The sequence below is a fragment of the Pseudophryne corroboree genome, chromosome 7 (genome assembly GCF_028390025.1).
Source record: "Pseudophryne corroboree isolate aPseCor3 chromosome 7, aPseCor3.hap2, whole genome shotgun sequence".
Lineage (NCBI taxonomy): Eukaryota > Metazoa > Chordata > Amphibia > Anura > Myobatrachidae > Pseudophryne > Pseudophryne corroboree.
Genome location: NC_086450.1, coordinates 265994861 through 266000860, shown reverse-complemented (window position 1 = coordinate 266000860; position 6000 = coordinate 265994861).

Sequence of the window (6000 nt, the reverse complement as noted above, 5' to 3'; positions counted from 1 at the left end):
ATATATTGTGGTATTTTTGCCAGCCAAGGTGTTATTATTGCTTCTCAGGGCGCCCCCCCCCCCAGCGCCCTGCACCCTCAGTGACTGGAGTGTGAAGTGTGTGTGAGGAGCAATGGCGCACAGCTGCAGTGCTGTGCGCTACATTGGTGAAGACTGATGTCTTCTGCCGCCGATTTTCCGGACCTCTTCTTGCTTCTGGCTCTGTAAGGGGGACGGCGGCGCGGCTCCGGGACCGAACACCAAGGCTGGGCCTGCGGTCGATCCCTCTGGAGCTAATGGTGTCCAGTAGCCTAAGAAGCCCAAGCTGGCTGCAAGCAGGCAGGTTCGCTTCTTCTCCCCTTAGTCCCTCGCTGCAGTGAGCCTGTTGCCAGCAGGTCTCACTGAAAATAAAAAACCTAATTTCTATACTTTCTTTCTAAAGGCTCAGGAGAGCCCCTAGTGTGCATCCAACCTCGGCCGGGCACAAAATCTAACTGAGGCTTGGAGGAGGGTCATAGTGGGAGGAGCCAGTGCACACCAGGTAGTCATAAATCTTTCTAGAGTGCCCAGCCTCCTTCGGAGCCCGCTATTCCCCATGGTCCTTACGGAGTTCCCAGCATCCACTAGGACGTCAGAGAAAAGGATTTACCGGTAGGTAACCAAAATCCTATTTTCTCTCTACGTCCTAGAGCAGGGATGGGGAACTTTTGGCCCTCCAGCTGCTGTTGAACTACACATCCCAGCATGCCCTGCAACAGTTTTAGCATGGCCAAATAGCAAAACTGTAGCAAGGCATGCTGGTATGTGTAGTTCAACAACAGCTGGAGGGCCAAAGATTCCCCACCCCTGTCCTAGAGGATGCTGGGGTCCACATTAGTACCATGGGGATATACCAAAGCTCCCAGAACGGGAGGGAGAGCGCGGAGGCTCCTGCAGAACTGATTGACTGAACTTCAGATCATGAGAGGCCAAAGTATCGAACTTGTAGAACTTTGCAAACGTGTTCGACCCAGACCAAGTTGCAGCTCGGCAAAGTTGTAACGCCGAGACACCCCGGGCAGCCGCACAGGAAGACCCCACCTTACGAGTAGAGTGGGCCTTGACAGACATAGGACACGGCAAGCCTGCCGTAGAATACGTATGCTGGATAGTGAACCTGATCCAGCAACAGATCTTCTGCTTAGAAGCAGGACACACAATTTTATTGGGATCATACAGGTCAAACAGGGGTGTAGTACGGGTGACCGGCGGTCTCCTGACCGCCGGTCACCTTACCGACGCCGGGATCCCGGCAGCATACCGACGCCGGGATCCCGGCGGGGAGGGGCGAGTGCAGCAAACCCCTTGCGGGCTCGCTGCGCTCGCCACGCTGCGGGCTCGGTGGCGACCTGCGGTCGCCACGGGTTCTATTCCCACTCTATGGGTGTCGTGGACACCCACGAGTGGAAATAGTCCCTGTTGGTCGGCATGCCGACCATCGGGATAGTGAGCCGTCGGGCTCACGGAGGAGGTCATGTGACTGTCGGTCAGCCGACCGGCGCTCACATGACTACCACCCGTCAAACAGAGAGTCCAATTTCCTGTGACGAGCAGACCTCTTCACATAGATTTTCAGAGCCCGTACAACATCCAAGGACTTTGATGAAATTGAGGAGTCAGTAGCCACTGGCACCACAATAGGTTGGTTGATATGAAATGCCGACACAACCTTCGGAAGAAACTGCTATGTGTCTGGAGTTCAGCTCTATCTTCGTGGAAGATCAAGTATGGGCTTTTACAGGACAAAGCCCCAACTCCGACACATGTCTAGCAGAAGCTAAAGCCAACAACGTGACAGCCTTCCACATAAGAAATTTGACCACAACCTGCTATAGAAGCTCAAACCAGTCCAATTGGAGGAACTGCAACACCACGTTAAGGTCCCAAGGCGCTGTAGGCGGTACAAAGGGAGGTTGGATGTGCAGAACTCCCTTCAAAAAAGTCTGAACCTCACGGAGGGCAGCCAATTGTTTTTGGAAGAAAATGGATAGGGCCGAAATCTGGACAGATCCCAACCTCAGGCCCATATCCACACCAGCTTGTAAGAAGAGGAGAAACCGTCCCAGTTGAAACTCCACCGCAGGAAATTTCTTGAACTCACACCAAGATACATATTATTTCCAAATTCAATGGTAATGTTTAGACGTTACTCCTTTCCTAGCCTGTATCAGGGTAGGAATAACCTTGTTTGGAATGCCCTTCCGAGCTAGTATCAGGCGTTCAACCTCCATGCCGTCAAACGTAGCCGCGGTAAGTCTTGATAGGCGAATGGCCCCTGCTGCAGCAGGTACTCCCGAAGAGGAAGAGGCCTCAGCTCTTCTTGCAGTAGATCCAGAAGATCCGCGTACCAAGCCCTTCTTGACCAGTCTGGAGCAATGAGGATCGCTTGAACCCTTGTTCTCCTTATGAGCTTTAGAACTCTTGGAATGACTGAAAGTGGAGAAAACACATACACCGACTGGAACACCCACGGAGTCACTAGGGCGTCCACCGCCACTTCTTGCGGGTCCCTCGACCTGGAACAATACCACCGAAGCTTCTTGTTGAGACGAGAGGCCATCATGTCGATCTGGGGTATGCCCCAGAGATCTGTTACCCACTCCCCTGGATGGAGATCGTGTTTGCTGAGGAAGTCCGCTTCCCAGTTTTTTACTCCCGGAATGAAGATCGCTGACAGCGCCAATGCGTGCTTTTCTGCCCAGAGAATGATTCTTGTTACCTCTGCCATTGCAGCTCTGCTCTTCGTTCCGCCCTGTCGGTTTATGTAAGTTGTCATATTGTCTGACTGCACTTGAATGGCCCGATTTCTCAGAAGATGGCCCGCTTGGAGAAGACCGTTGTAGACGGCTCATAGTTCCAGAATGTTTATCAACAGGCGGCTTCCAGACTTGACCACCTTCCTTGGAAGGTTTCCCCTTGAGTGACTGCGCCCCAGCCCCGGAGACTTGCATCTGTGGTTAGAAGGATCCAGTCCTGAATCCCGAACCTGCGCCCCCCAAAAGGTGAGGTAATTGCAGCCACTAAAGGAGTGAAATCCTGGCCTTTGGCGACAGACGTATTATCTGGTACATGTGTAGATGGGATCCCGACCACTTGTCCAGGAGATCCAGTTGGAAGGACCGAGCGTGAAACCTCCTGTACTGCAGAGCCTCGTAAGAGGACACCATCTTCCCCAGAAGGCGAATGCACTGATGAACTAACACCCGGGCTTGCTTCAGGACATCCCGGACCATCGTTTGAATCACCAACGCTTTTTCCTCTGGGAGAAACACCCTCTGCACCTCCATGTCGAGGATCATTCCCAGAAAGGACAACCTCCTGGTTGAACTTAAACTCCCTCAGAAAGGGGTTTAGTGATTTTAAGTTCAGAATGGGCCTGACCGAACCATCCGGTTTCGGTACCACGAAAAGGTTCGAATAGTAACCTTTGTTTTGCATATGAGGTACTGGTACAATAACTTGTGCCTCTACCAACTGCTGGACGGCTTCTTGCAGGACAGTCCTGTCTGCCAGCATTGCCGGCAAGCCTGATCTGAAAAATCGGTGAGGAGGGAGATTTTGAAATTCCAGCCTGTACCCCTGGGACACAATATCTCCACCGAGGGGTCCACGACGGAGGACACCCAGACATGACTGAAATGTTTGAGTCTCGCTCCCACCAGCCCCAGCTCCGGGGCGGGCAGTCCACCGTCATGCGGAGGACTTTGGTGTACCTGAAGCAGGTTTCTGTTCCTTGGAACCTGAAGCTGCAGGTTTCTTGAACTTGGGCCGACCTCCCCAAAAGAAGGTGTTGGACGGCTTGGCCTTGTTAGACCGAAAGGGCTGTGATGTAACTGAAGAAAAGGGTTTATTCGGAGCAGGTGTAGCTGAGAGAAGAAAGGCTGACTGACCAGCCGTAGCCGTGGAGATCCACGCATCTAACACTTCCTCACAGAGAGCCTGACTTGTGTAGGGTAGGGTCTCCACATTTATCCTGGATTCCGCGTCGGCAGACCACTGGCGCAACCACAGTCCGTGATGAGCTGAGACTGACATGGAAGAAATCCCGCAGCCACGGAACCCAGGTCTTTCATGGATTCTAACAGAAATCCTGCAGAATCCTGAATGTTACGTAAAAACAATTCAACATCACATTCCTCCATAGTATCCAAGTCCTCAAGTAACGTGCCTGACCACTTTACTATAGCTTTGGCAATCCAAGCACTAGCAATAGTGGGACGTAGGATTGCCCCAGAAGCCGTGTACATGAATTTGAACGTATTATCAATTTCTCTAATGTCCTAGTGGATGCTGGGGACTCCGTAAGGACCATGGGGAATAGACGGGCTCCGCAGGAGACAGGGCACTTTAAGAAAGAATTTGGATACTGGTGTGCTCTGGCTCCTCCCTCTATGTCCCTCCTCCAGACCTCAGTTTGAATCTGTGCCCGGACGAGCTGGGTGCTACTTAGTGAGCTCTCCTGAGCTTGCTATAAGAAAGTATTTTGTTAGGTTTTTTTATTTTCAGAGATCTGCTGGCAACAGACTCTCTGCAGCGTGGGACTGAGGGGAGAGAAGCAGCCCTACTCACTGAAGATAGGTCCTGCTTCTTAGGCTACTGGACACCATTAGCTCCAGAGGGATCGTACACAGGATCTCACCCTTTGTCGTCCGATCCTGGAGCCGCGCCGCCGTCCCCCTCGCAGAGCTGGAAGACAGAAGCCGGTGACAGAAGCAAGAAGACTTCAAAATCGGCGGCAGAAGACTCCAGTCTTCAGACTGAGGTAGCGCACACCACTGCAGCTGTGCGCCATTGCTCCCACATTAAACCCACATACTCCGGTCACTGTAGGGTGCAGGGCGCAGGGGGGGGCGCCCTGGGCAGCAATTAGGAACCTCTTGGCAAAAAGTGAGCATATATACAGTTGGGCACTGTATATATGCATGAGCCCCCGCCATTATTTTACACAGAAACGCGGGACAGAAGCCCGCCGCTGAGGGGGCGGGCTTCTTCCTCAGCACTCACCAGCGCCATTTTCTCTCCACAGCTCCGCTGAGAGGAAGCTCCCCAGGCTCTCCCCTGCAGAAACACGGTAGAAGAGGGTAAAAAGAGAGGGGGGGGGCACATAAATTAGGCGCAAAAGCTTTATATACAGCAGCTACTGGGTTAACACTAAGTTACTGTGTGATTCCTGGGACATATAGCGCTGGGGTGTGTGCTGGCATACTCTCTCTCTGTCTCTCCAAAGGGCCTTGTGGAGGAACTGTCTTCAAAAAGAGCATCCCCTGTATGTGTGTGGTGTCGGTACGCTTGTGTCGACATGTTTGACGAGGAAGGCTATGTGGAAGCAGAGCGGGAGCAAATGAATGTGGGGTCGCCGCCGATGGCGCCGACACCCGATTGGATGGATATGTGGAAGGTTTTAAATCATAATGTTAATTCCTTGCATAAAAGATTGGATAAAGCTGAAACCTTAGGACAGTCGGGGTCTCAGCCCATGCCTGATCCTATGTCGCAAAGGCCGTCAGGGTCTCAGAAGCGCCCACTATCCCTAATTGTTGACACAGATATCGACACGGATTCTGACTCCAGTGTCGATGGCGATGATGCAAAGTTACAGCCTAAATTGGCTAAAGCCATCCGTTATATGATTATAGCAATAAAGGATGTGTTGCACATCACAGAGGAAACCCCAGTCCCTGACAAGAGGGTTCATATGTATGGGGAGAAAAGGCAGGAGGTGACCTTTCCCCCTTCACATGAGCTAAATGAGTTATGTGAAAAGGCTTGGGAATCTTTAGATAAAAGACTACAGATTTCCAAGAGGATGCTTATGGCGTATCTCTTCCCGCCATCGGACAGGTTACGCTGGGAATCCTCCCCTAGGGTGGACAAAGCTCTAACACGCTTATCCAAGAGGGTAGCCCTGCCGTCACAGGATACGGCCACCTTAAAGATGCTGCGGATAGAAAGCAGGAGAGTACCCTGAAGTCCATTTATACA